The sequence below is a fragment of the Armigeres subalbatus genome, chromosome 3 (assembly GCF_024139115.2).
Source record: "Armigeres subalbatus isolate Guangzhou_Male chromosome 3, GZ_Asu_2, whole genome shotgun sequence".
Classification (NCBI taxonomy): domain Eukaryota; kingdom Metazoa; phylum Arthropoda; class Insecta; order Diptera; family Culicidae; genus Armigeres; species Armigeres subalbatus.
The window spans coordinates 251,428,706-251,441,895 of record NC_085141.1 but is presented as its reverse complement, the minus strand read 5'-3'; the positions used below and the strand labels follow the sequence as shown (position 1 = coordinate 251,441,895).

At 39.7% G+C, this 13,190-nt stretch overlaps 1 protein-coding gene across 16 annotated transcripts in view; it reads right to left on the bottom strand.

The window, feature by feature from the left end:
* The window catches only part of LOC134223481 (heterogeneous nuclear ribonucleoprotein L), an 896,804-nt gene that overhangs the window by 38,539 nt on the left and 845,075 nt on the right, over window positions 1-13,190 (bottom strand). The gene's annotated exons all lie outside the window — the stretch shown is intronic.

Sequence of the window (13,190 nt, the reverse complement as noted above, 5' to 3'; positions counted from 1 at the left end):
TCCATTCGCCCGATGACTCCAATCGTCTAGAATGCAATAAACTTGTCCGACAAAAGGAGCGGAAATAAATCAATTTTGCTGCAAGTGCATTGGAAAATACCTCGAGCAGAACCGACAGGACGACACTCGAGTCCGTTGTATAGCGAGAGCGAAAAAACGAATCTACTGAGTAAAACAAGCAGAGTCTATTAAATTTAAATCATCAGTATCGCCTAAGAACTGACTGGGAAGTTAAGGAAAAAACATGATAAATGGGTCACCCCATCTCACGAACTCAAACAGCAAAAACAGACGGCATATCTGTGGAGTGGATCCCTTTTGCTCGGATGGTTATTGGTTGGTAAACTGGCGACAGGCATCCAGAGGAGAGTCATTGAAATAAATAACCCAACGGAGTTGGATGGCAAAATGCTGCTTCTCTGCTTGCATGATGCTATGGTGCTTTGTTTTTGCTCACCACCTTGCTAGTTTTCAATTCGAGCATCGTCATTATAAAAGGGCTGAGGAAAAAAAGGTAAAATTGCTTTTATTTATGTATTGTTACGTACACATGTTACGACGCATAACTCCGGTGAAAAATGAGGTGTTGGCGAATTCTGCGTCGTCATACAGAGAGTTGAAAACCATATTTTTTATTTCTTTAAAATTCGCCGCTTGTTCTGTGGCTTGAAGATTTCGCACGTTGTAGCAACTTCACTGGACACTCAATTTTCGTTTATGATTTTTCGTGTTTTCTCTGATTTTTTTTCCGGATCAAACCCTTGGCTTATTGACAACTTGTTGAATAATTTTTATCAACCTACTACGAATCGATTAGTCGCTATTCAAACAATCACGGGTGGTCAATGAAATTTCCCAAGGAAATTCCAAAATTAAAATCCGAGAAAATATGGAGGAATTTCCCATGATTTTCCCTGGGAACGTAGAGAGAATTTCACGCGGAATTCGTAGAAATTCGGAAAAATTCTCTATGGAAATTTGAACAAACAAACAAATTTTCCGAAATTTCCCATGGAACTTGAAGTAAACATTATGAAGAACTTCTCATGGAAATTCGAAAGGATTTCATTTGGAAACGGAAAAAAATCCCGTGGAAATTTAAACGATTCTATGGTAGAAACCCGAAAACCTAAAATCTAGTAATTGAGAAAAAAGAGAGGATTGAAATACTTCATATAAAAAATTGGATACCCATAGTTGAAATGATTCCATTTCTCATTCTTTCATCGAGGCGTATTTAGAAGCCTTATAAATACATTACATACTAAAAGTGAATTATTTAGAGCAATCCGTTTCGAATAAATGACATCAACAGCATTGTACAACATTTCAAGGGGTCACATTGTAGGTTTCGAAACACCAGAACATGGATAACTATTGGATCCAGACTTCATAATGATGGATTTCAAGACGGTCATCATAAACGCAGCTAATTTTTTTTTCCAGTTCCGTCACTTCATTGGTACCTTTTCCATTTGACCCACAGTTTTTTTTGTTTAGAAAATTGAAACAGATTAGTAATCAAACTTTTTAAGCCTTTACACATGTTACCATTGCATTCAATTGTTTTACAAACAAGCTGGTGTCTTGATTTTTTTGCCGCATCAAGAAATACCAAATGCATTTAGCGAGCTCAACGAATATGTCCGACCACTTTCGAAGGTTTTTTTTTTTTAAATTATGCAACAGAAAGTTTCCTAATGGTTGCAAAACAGTGAATCAAAAATTACCCGACTTCCACTATTCCACGATGGTCAGTATTCGACAACAACATACCGAGAACATCAATAAATATTGAAGATTTACACACCATTTGTTGTCCCATTTTTAAGTAATCAGAAAGCATTCTCTCATCGATTCGCCTTATACAAGCCAGATGCATTTATTTAAAGAAGCATTATCTGCTCCTTTCGCCTTATAACGGGCAGATGCGGTTATTTAAAGAAGGCATCATCTCATCGATTCGCCTTTGACAATTGTCAAGAAGTTCAGTGGACGGTTGAATTAACACACTCGCAAGCCGCCATTACCGGTTATGGACAACTTAATACAATGTCCTGCTTAAAATTAGAATGAAACATTAAAAAAAGTAATTTGCTATAACGGTCATTTGGCATAACGAACATTTGGCATAATTGTGAACAACGTTAAAAGTGAGGGTCATATGGCATAATTTTTTTTTTGTGTTCACTAAATTAGTTGCTTGAATAAGTGGTACTAGAGGAAAATCGGAATGATGTAATAGTCATTTAGCATAAGGCCATTTGGCATAAAGGCCATTTGGCAGAACGGACAATTGGCACAATTTTAAACTGCAATAAAAAAGTGGGTCGTTTGATATAACGAACCTTTGATATAATTTGGAGCTGTTGAAGGGAAAGGGTTATTTGATGTATTTTTTCACATAGTTAGAGTAATTCAAGGATATGTTCTGATCAGGCTTGTAAATATTCGGCAGCACTGGATGAAGGTGATGTTTTTTTTCTTCCTTCCTTCTCACATTCCCGAAGAGGGAGAGAAGTAAACAACAGAACTCACATCACCCAGTGCGCCACGAATATGAAATTCACCTCAGTCAAATGTACACATTCACCCAGCAAATGACAAAAAATCACCACGCGTTTATATGGGCCACTCACATTCATGTAGTAACGCACGAACTGAGCAGCCTGTCAGAGCGACTTGTGTTGGGTAGAATGGCAAATTGAACGGTTGGTGCTGGAATGCTTTTTTGGCTGCCCTACAGTCGCACTCACGAGGTTGCTATGAGATTGACCGTAAAATATGCTGAGATCCATGTATTTCACTGCATTGACTTTAACATATTTCACCCCTGGTTCTGATAGACTTATACTGATGATAGACATTTTTCGGAAGGACGGACAAACGAAACGGCAGAGCTACTTCCGAGAAAGGGATCACATTTGTCATTGACTTATTCCAGGAAAACGCCTACGTAAAGTAAAAGAATATTAATTCCCCTTGCTTATTCCGGACAAACACATACTTTTGAAGGATGGACCAAATCCAAGAATCTTATCTAACATTGCCGTGTTCTGGACACACTACTATTTCCATAAAAGGAATCACTTCTACTTTTGAAGAAGGAAGGAATCCGCAATTGCCTTAATCCGAACAAACACTTACTTACAAAGAAGGGATCACATCCACCATTGCCTTAATCCAGGTGAGCATTTACTTCTAAAGAAGTGGTCACGTCTACCAACGACCTATGCTGAACAAACGCTTTATTTAAAGAGGACATTACATCTACAATTGTCGTAATCCGATCCAACGTCTACTTTTAAAGAACGGATCATATCCACTATTGCCTTAATCCAGGCAAGCGCCTACATTTAATGAATGCTTTTAAAGAAAGGATCACATCCACCATTGTCTTAACCAGGTCAAACACCTATTTTTAAATAAGTGATCACATACATCATTACCTTAATCCGGGTGAGCACCTACTTTTAAAGTAGGGGTAATATCCACTATCGCATTATACTGGGCAAACGCCGCTTTTTTAGAATCCTTAATTCTGGCAAGCGCTTATTTTTAAAGAAAGTATCACATCCACCATTATATTAATTCGATCAAGTGTCTACTTTTAATAAAGGGATCACATACACCATTGCCTTAACCCGGGCAAAAGCATCCCGATAGATGCTTTATTTCCAATGGAGAGATAACATTTATCCTTGCATCATACTCGGCTAATGCATGATTTCTTCGATAGGAGACTTTTCGATATTTTGAGCAATGTTATATTCACCATTCCGGTTTTTTCAGCACCACTTAGTCTAGTAACTAATTTTATGAACACAAACAAAAATTATGCCATATGTCCGTTATGCCAAATGACCCTCACTTTTGTCGCTGTTCTCAATTATACCAAATGTCCGTTATGCCAAGTGGTCTTTATGACAAATGGCGTTATTCCAAAGAAATTTATGACAAATGACCCACTCCCCTATTGGATTCACGGTGAATGTGAAAAGCAATGTTTACTAATCAAGGCAATGGTGGATGTGATTCCTTCTTTAAAGGTAGGCGCTTGCTCGGATTGAGGCAATTACGGTTATGGTGCCTTCGTTTAAAGTAGACGCTTGTCCGAACTAGGACAATGGTAGATTTTGTTCCTTCTTTAAAAATAGGAGCTTTTTCTGCAGTAAGATATTGGTAGATGTGATCCCTTCTTAAAAACTTGGCTTTATCTCGGATACAGGCAATGGCGGATATGATCCCTTCTTTTAAAATAGGTGCTCGCCCGGATTAGGACAATGGTTTATGTGATCGCTTTTATGAAAGTAGGCGCTAAGGCAATGATTGATGTGATTCCTTCTTTAAAAGAAGACGCTTACCGGGTTAAGCCAATAATGTTGAATATGATCCCATCTATTAAAATAGGCCTTGGCTCGGAATAAGATAAAGGTGGATGTAATTTATTATTTGAAAGTTGACGTTTGCCCGAATTTAGGCAATAGTAATCCATTCTTCAATAGAAGGTGTTTGTCCGGCATCATGCAACGGGAATTGAGATCAGTACTGGAATTTCTCATTTTCAATGAGAGATGTCACGCGATGTTTACATATCTGCCCCTTTCAATATCTATAGAAACGTGAAGGATGAATGGCATGCTACAAAAATCTCAAAAAATGTTTGTTCCGGGACAGGGCGTGAAAGTGTGCAATACCTGCTTTATTTTTGTGTTTATTACCACTTTCAACCCGGTAAATCAAAGGAATATGATTAATTTATCGACTAGTCACTATTCTTTGTATATATGTATTAAAATAATTTAGAAATTTTTATTTTAAAATAAAGCACCACATCCTTTCATGACTGCCTTTCATGCGAAATTGATCGAAGAACCCACGATTCATTCATTTGGTCGCCTGAAATAGAAAAAGGCGCTTTGCTCTCTGTCTTATGACGATCACGACTTATTCCAGTACTGATTGAGATCATTGTTTCTGGAAGGGGCCGTTTGCCTGGAATAAGTCAATGATGAATGTGAATTGTTCCTCGGAACTAGTTCTGCCGTTTCGTTTGCCCATTCTTTCGATAAATGTCTTCCATCAGTCTAAATGTATCAGAACGTATCCTCAATCTTCATTATCTATGTGAAAAGATTCAAATAACCCTTTCTCCTTCGCAATTCCAAATTATGCCAAATGTCTGTTATCCCAAAGGACCCACACTTTTGTTGTAGTTCAAAACTATTTTTAACCAATTTTAGGAAACCAATAACTCGGAAATGGTTTGTTTTAGAGAAGAAGTGTTTGAGAAGAAATGGTAGAGAATCAACATGTCCATGAAAAAAATATACACTGGAAAAAAATATTTTACTTGAAAAAATCGAAATTAAAATTTAAAATTAATATGAAAAAAAAAAGTTATTTAAAAAATTAATTTTGGACGAGAAGACCACTGTTTTAAAGGCGGGGTAAAAAAAAATGTTGAAAAAAGTTTTTCTAATTGCAACTTTTCGAAGATTTTCATAAAAACAATTTATGTTTGTTCAAAAATACTTTTCAATGCCAGAATATAATTCTACATCAAGTTTCTAATCTAAATTCTGATAGTAACCGATTCCGAGTTACATTTTGAATTTTATTTCATGAGTGACTAAAAACTTAAGAAGTATACCCTTTTCATAAGTTATTCGAGATACTCCATCAACGAAAATATGTTTGTTTCAACACACATGAATATTCCCATATCCTTCTCTTGGACACTCACACGGTTGGACTAATAGTTGAGAGGTTATAGGGGATTCCTTCAATAGTATTGAATTGGCGTGCGGATTATTAAGTAGTTCTGGTATACATAATGTGTGCGTTTGCACAATTGAGCTTTGAGCTTGATTGACTGCTCGTAGTTTCTACTCCATTATGACCAGATCAGCTGTTCTTGCACAGGGAACCAACAGATGTTTGCTTGGGACTAGCACACATCTTCAATGTACAAGTACTGGTGATCTCATTTGTTAAGTCATACTGGCGCCTGCCACGTCAGAATGCAAGTCAATGTAGGAAAGGGGGAGGAAATGATGATGCAATCACTCGCCCACTGCAAGCCGAATATACCTCTGCACTTGCCACGAGTTCATGCGGAATTTTGTTGGAATTTTTGGGGTAGGTTCGAGAGGCAGAGGTCCGTCTTGGTTAACGAGCTGCCAATGTGATAGATAGGAGAAAGCAAATAATGAAATTTTTAATTGGATGTAGGCAACGAGCTCTATAGTTCATTTCCAATTCTAGCAGATTACTGTTAGAATACTCAAGTTGAAGGTATAGGAATAGTAATGGAAACGGTATGGAAAGTCCATTTCCAGTTCTAGCGATTGCTAGAACATGAGAAATATAGAGAAAGATACAAAGTAGGAGAATGGAACGGACCTCCTGCGTATGAGGCAGAAGCAGTAGCCATATGACTACCAAGCCCGCTTACATAATGTGTGCGTTTGCACAATCCACAAAAACTTGAATTTAATGCCCATGGCTTAACCCTTTCAGGACGGATGGGTCATTGGGTCATATATGTCAAGCGCGCTGGGCAAATATGACCCATCCGTCGTAGTATTCTTTGAACTTTGAATACAATCATTATTTCAAATTACGATTTTTTCAAGCAAAACAATTTCTTTTTTCAGTGTATATTCTTTTTCATTGGCATTTTAGTTCCCTACCATTTCATCTCAGACACTTTTTCTCTAAAACGAACGATTTCAGAGTTACTGCTTTTCTAAAACATTGGTATCAAATACACATAAACCCTTCTCAAAAGTTACTCTCGAATCAAAACGACCATTCCTCACGCCAAAACACTTACACCGGAAAAAATATCCAGTGAAAAATTGGAAGAATTTTCCGTGGAATATTGGAAGAATTTTTCGTGGATATTCGGAAGAAATTGGCAAAGTTACATGTTCGAAGTAAAAATTAATGGTGGAAAGTAAGATGAAAAGAAAAAGAAAAAAAGAGGACGAAATAAGAAGAAGAAAACAAGAAAAAGTTAAAAAAAGAAAGATGAATAGGGAGGGAAAACAAGAAGAAGAAACATGTTAAAAAAAATGGAAAGAAGTAGGAAAAATAAAGATAGACAAATGAAAAACGAAGGAAGAAAAAGCAAAACAAAAATAAAGAAAGAAGAGAAAAGTAGGAAGGAAAAAGAAAAAAGGAAATGTAAGAAGAAAGAAAGAAGGGCGAAGAATGAAGGCAGAAAAACGAAAAAATAAGAATTAATTCCTCATGTTTTAAATCTTTTCTCTAACTTCTTACTTCTCATTGCTCAATTTTCACTTCTGAATAACACCACTTATCGACTAATAATAATTCTTCACTTCTCACTTCTGTGGTCTTAATTCCCACTTTTCACATCTCACATATCACATTTCACTTCTCACTTCTCATAACATGTCTTCTCACTACACACTACTCACTTCTTACTTCTCACATCTCGCGTTTCACATTTCTAGTCTATCACTTCCGGCTTTTTATATTTTATTTCATTTGTGAAGTTAGTAGTTGGAAATGTATTATGCCTCGCTTCTCACTTCACACTTCGCGATTCTCACTACTTACCTACTTCTTATTTCTAACTTTACTATTCAGCCAAACGATTTTTGGAAAATGAAAGAAGTTCCCGTCAAATTTCATAAGATTGTTCAGTGGAAATTTAGATTATTTGGCGATGGAAATTCATAAGATTTTTTTTGAGTGAGTATCCAGATTAGGCCGTTGCAAATATTTATTGAATATGTCCTACTCGTCTTCGAAATGTCAGGGGGATAATTAAAAAGTAATAAAATGAAAAATATCAGAAAACTCGTCGGATATGTATTTCGAAAATCATCAATTTCTTCCGGATTTTTTATTGCCCCCTAAATTATTATTCAGGGTGGCGACTCATCTTCGAAATAAAAATTTCCTGATTTTTCCAGGTTCTTTTCATAGTTTTCGATAAATTTCTAGGATTCTAAAACACATTGAATGCTATAACATCAAGAAGCTGCTCTCGTGGTTTCATGTTATACATAGTGCAAATTTTCGAAATAAGACATAAATAATTTTGAAAAGTAAATAGGAAATTGATATTGAACGTTGTTTTCACTGAAGGCGGCTGTCACAATAATTCTGAAACTACGAAGATTTGATAACATCGAATGCCTCAATCCTTACTTTATACTAGACCTCAAAAATTCAATCGGGCATCCCAGAATCACAATTCTTATGCTAAAAGAAGTCTTCTATCAAATTTTTAGCTGATTCGAATAAAATGTCGAGGTAGCTTAAGTCCATTTCGAGTTTTTGGGCTATTTTCAATTTTGAAAAAATCTAACAAGAGATATGAACGTCAAAAATCATCGCAGCAACCTCTAAACACCAAGTGTGCTCTACAAGTCTTGTGAACAGCGAAATTCGTTCCGTCAACATTTTGACCATGTTAAAGTGATTTTAAAGCTTTTTTTTTTTTTTTTATCTTTCGTTTATTTGGAAGGCTCATTTGCCGTGAAGCGTTACGGAGCCGAAATCAAGTTTAACAATACATTTCTTGATTCTTATACATAGTGTTAGTTTTGGGGAACCGAAAGACTCGCGATTTGGTCGAGGTATACAATAATACAGTAGGAAAGGAAGGGAATTTAGGGTGCTTAAGTAATTACGATGCTGATGTTCACAAAGTTGACATTCCTCGCATTTTTACATCTGTAACGGGACAAACAAACTTTTTTTGGGAGACAACGACGAGAGGAAGACATACGGAAGGGATTAACAACAGACATGGAAATGTACAACAAGAGGAAGACATTAGATATGGGGTACGACAGACAAGGGAATGGGCAGGCAATAATTACAGTTTTACATCAGCAACTTTCAAAAATTGGTGGACCAGGGACATGTACTCGAGATCAAGGCCCGACAACACTTCCCTAATAGGCTTTGGTTGTTTTCCTCGGACCCGGAGATGTTCAGTTAGCGCAGATCTGGGGCCACGATGCTCCTCGCACGCCCACACGACATGATCGATGTCCTGATAATCCTCGCCGCAAACACAGAGATTTCCTTCCGAGAGCCCCACTCTGAAAAAGATGTGCATTTAGAGGGTAGTGATTGGACATTAGACGACACATGGTTCTATTGAAGTCTGGTCACATATTCAATTTTTTTAACCTTTGACACCTGCGGGGGAATTGAATACAGCCAATCACCCAACACCCCATTTGTCCATTTCTATTGCCAGCTGTTCAAGGTTTCCTAACGAACTAATGTGAAAAATTCATCGAAGGTGATTTTCCGATCGTAAATATCACCTTCCATAGCGCCCACCTTATCCGGGATCGAGCAATGAGAAGGGACCCAAGCCATGGTGATTGTGTAAGACCGTTGTGATAAAGCACTCAAAGCTTTCCGTATCCCATTCAGAAGATACGCTGAGTGCTTAACTGGTTTTATCGAACGAACAGCCTCCAAGGAACTTAGACTGTCGGTGAAGATGAAAAGTGGTCAGGAGGTAGGGATGCGATTTGCTCGAGTGAATAGTGTATAGCTGCTAGCTCAGCAGTATACACGGAACAAGGCTCTTTGAGCTTAAAGTAGGCGCTATGAAAAACGTTGAAAACACCGAAACCAGTGGAGTCATCAATTTTTGACCCGTCTGTAAAAAAGCTTCTCTCCTCACTGGCGTGTTCGTATTTGCTTGCAAATAATGGAGGTATGACCTCCGCACACAGAAAGTCTGGTATTCCATGAACCTCCTGCTTCATGGACAGATCAAAAGTAACAGAGGAACTGTAAGAGTCTAAGAAGTTAGCACGATTGGTATCTACCGAAGAAGGGCTTACCTCCAGCGTTATGTACCAGTGGTAAATACTCATGAATCGAGATTGAGGGTTTTGTTCGAGCAGCTTCTCGAAGTTATCAATGACCAATGGATTGAGAACCTCACAGCGGATGAGGAACCGGAGCGATAATTCCGCGAAACGATCTGTTAGTGGCAGTACTCCCGCAAGTACTTCCAAGCTCATTGTATGTGTCGAATTCATACATCCTAACGCGATACGGAGACAGCGGTACTGAATCCTTTGAAGCTTCAGCATGTGTGTTTTAGCCGCGGACTGGAAGCAGAAACTACCGTATTCGAGGACCGACAAAATGGTTGTTCTATACAACGTCATAAGATCTTCGGGATACGCTCCCCACCATGTTCCGGTTATTGATCGCATGAAGTTGATCCGTTTGTGGCATTTTTGTGTCAGATACACAATGTGCTTCCCGAAGGTACATTTCGAGTCGAACCAGACCCCGAGGTATTTAGAAGATATGCTATGAGTGATTGTCTTACCCATCAGTTGGAGCGGGAACTTTGCCGGCTTATGTTTTTTGAAAAGACAACCATCTCAGTTTTCTCCGGAGAGAATTCGATACCCAGCTTCGTAGCCCAAGTGGACAAATTGTCCAGAGTATCTTGCAACGGTCCTTGCAGATCAACCGATGTTGGCCCTGAAACGGATACAACACAATCATCTGCAAGCTGTCTCAACGAGCAATTTGGCATGAGACATTCATCAATGTCTCTGACGTAAAATTGTAAAGAAGGGGCTCAAACATGAGCCCTGGGGAGACCCATGTAGCTAATTCGTGAAGTTGCCGAATCACCATGAGAAAAACTCATACGCTTCTCTGACAACAAATTGTACAAATAGTTGTTCAAAATTGGTGAAAGTCCACACTCGTGGAGTTTATCAGATAAGACATCGACGCAAACTGAATCAAAAGCCCCCTTAATGTCCAAAAACACTGAGCCCATTTGCTCTTTTTTAGCGAAAGTAAGCTGAATTTCTGAAGAAAGCAACGCAAGACAGTCGTTCGTTCCCTTGCCCCTGCGGAAACCAAATTGTGTATCTGACAACAAACTATTCGATTCAACCCATTTGTCTAGCCGGAAGAGAATCATCTTCTCCAACAGCTTCCGAAGACATGACAGCATAGCGATGGGGCGATACGAGTTACAATCCGACGCGGGTTTTCCGGGCTTCTGGATGGCTATCACCCTCACTTCCCTCCAATCATCCGGAACAATGTTGCACTCCAGTAGCTGATTGAACAAGTTCAATAAGCGCCTCTTCGCGACGTCTGGGAGGTTTTTGAGCAAATTGAACCTGATTCTATCCATCCCTGGAGCGGAATTGTTACATGAAAGGAGAGCAAGTGAGAATTCAATCATCGAAAAGGGACGATCCATATCATCCCTGTCTGCAAAAGCATCACGTAGCTCTTGCCTCACCGGTACCGAATCCGGACAAACTTTCTTTGCGAAGTCAAGTATCCACCGCGACGAGCTTTCACGATCTTCGTTTACGGACGACGCGTTGCGCATTCTTCTCCCGACGGTCCACAGAGTTTTCATTGAAGTCTCGCGCGATAAACCTTCAACAAAAGTGCGCCAATATCCGCGCTTCTTCACTTTGACCAGTTTCTTGAACTGGATTTCGAGCGCAGTGTATCGTTTGTGAAGAACGATCGCCCCGTGTTTGAAATTCTTTGAACGCGGCGGATTTCTCGCGATAAAGTTGCGTACACTCGATGTCCCACCACGGACTGTAGGGAAGCTCCTGGCACCGGCCGACGCTGTGCCTGAAGAGCGCTTTCAAGAATCAACTGCGATAGAAACTTGTACTCTTCCCGCGGGGGAAGTGCTTCTATCGACTGTATGCCATCGCTGATGGCGTCCGCATATTTGCCCCAATGGATGTGCTTCGTGAGGTCATATGAAAGATCGATGGAAGCAGATTGCTTATGTCCATTGGAAATCGAAACTTCGATCGGCAAATGATCACTACCATGGGGATCTTGGACCACCTTCCAAGTACAGTCCAACGATAATGAGCTCGAACAAATGGAAAGATCTAGACGGCTATCTCTTGCTGGAGGAGCCACTCGTGTAACTTCTCATGTATTCAAAATTGACATATTCAAGTCGTCGCAGAGGTCGTATATCATTGTTGAACGGTTGTCGTCGTACAGTTCCCCCCAGCCTGTTCCGTGAGAGTTAAAATCTACCAAGAGCAACCGTGGCTCGGGCATAACCGAGCAGATGTGCGAGATATCGCGGTGTTTGGAGGAAGATATATCGAGGCGATACTGAGGTCTTTTCCTCGAATAGTCACCTGACATGCGACAGCTTCGGTGCCAGACATCGGCGCATAGACTCTATAGAAGGAGTGCTGTTTTTGATCCCTAAAAGCACCCCTCCATATCGATTTGCCCGATCGCGGCGGATTATGTTGCAATCAGGAAAATTAAGGTTCACATCTAGTGTTAGCCATGTTTCACATAAAGCAAAAGCATCGCATTGTAATTTGAAAACTAAAAATTTAAAAATATCTAATTTTGGAAGAATACTTCGACAGTTCCACTGTAGAATCGAAATCATGTTACCCTTATTGACTAAGTTAGCCATCGAAGGATACAAATGACTCGAGGAGGGGCATTTTCGAAGCCAGCTGCTTCAGGAGAGGAGTCAGAATAGGAAGAACAGTTTTGACCATGTTCTTCACGGGGTCGGAAGCATCAAAGAAGTTGAGGATGAGCTCCACGATGCCAGAAAGTGTGAACATTGGAGCGCTCGGGAGTTCTTCTTCTCGCTTTGTATGCTCTCTTTCTGGCTGGGAAATCGCAAAAAATGGGGCATCTGGGATTTTAGATGTTCCCGGAAGCAGTGGAAACTCTCGATCATCCCGATGTGAAACCACAAAAGTTGATCGTTTTTGAGTATTTCCTCCCGCTTTGAATTTGACCATGTTGGATTGGGGCTCACTTTGAGGCTGTTTTCTAGGCTTTTTCGAGGGTCGCTGGCTCTGTTTTATTCTCTTCCTCGTTGAGCCATTGAAAACAAAGGGAACCCCATTTCCAACCTCGGAGTCAGAGCTACCTTGATCGTCCAAAGGAAGAGACGAGTAGATGGTGTCAGAAACGAGTGGAGGAGCGGCCTTCCTCAACATTTCGGCGTAACTTCGCCGAGAACGTTGCTGAAGAGACCGCTTCTGGTGGATTCGCTGCTGTATGTACGTTGGGCAAGCTTCAAGAGCATGTGGAGGGCTTTCGTTACAATAGACACATTTCGGTGCCGTCTTGCACGCGCCCTCCACATGCTTCTCTCCGCATGATGCACAGCGAGGTTT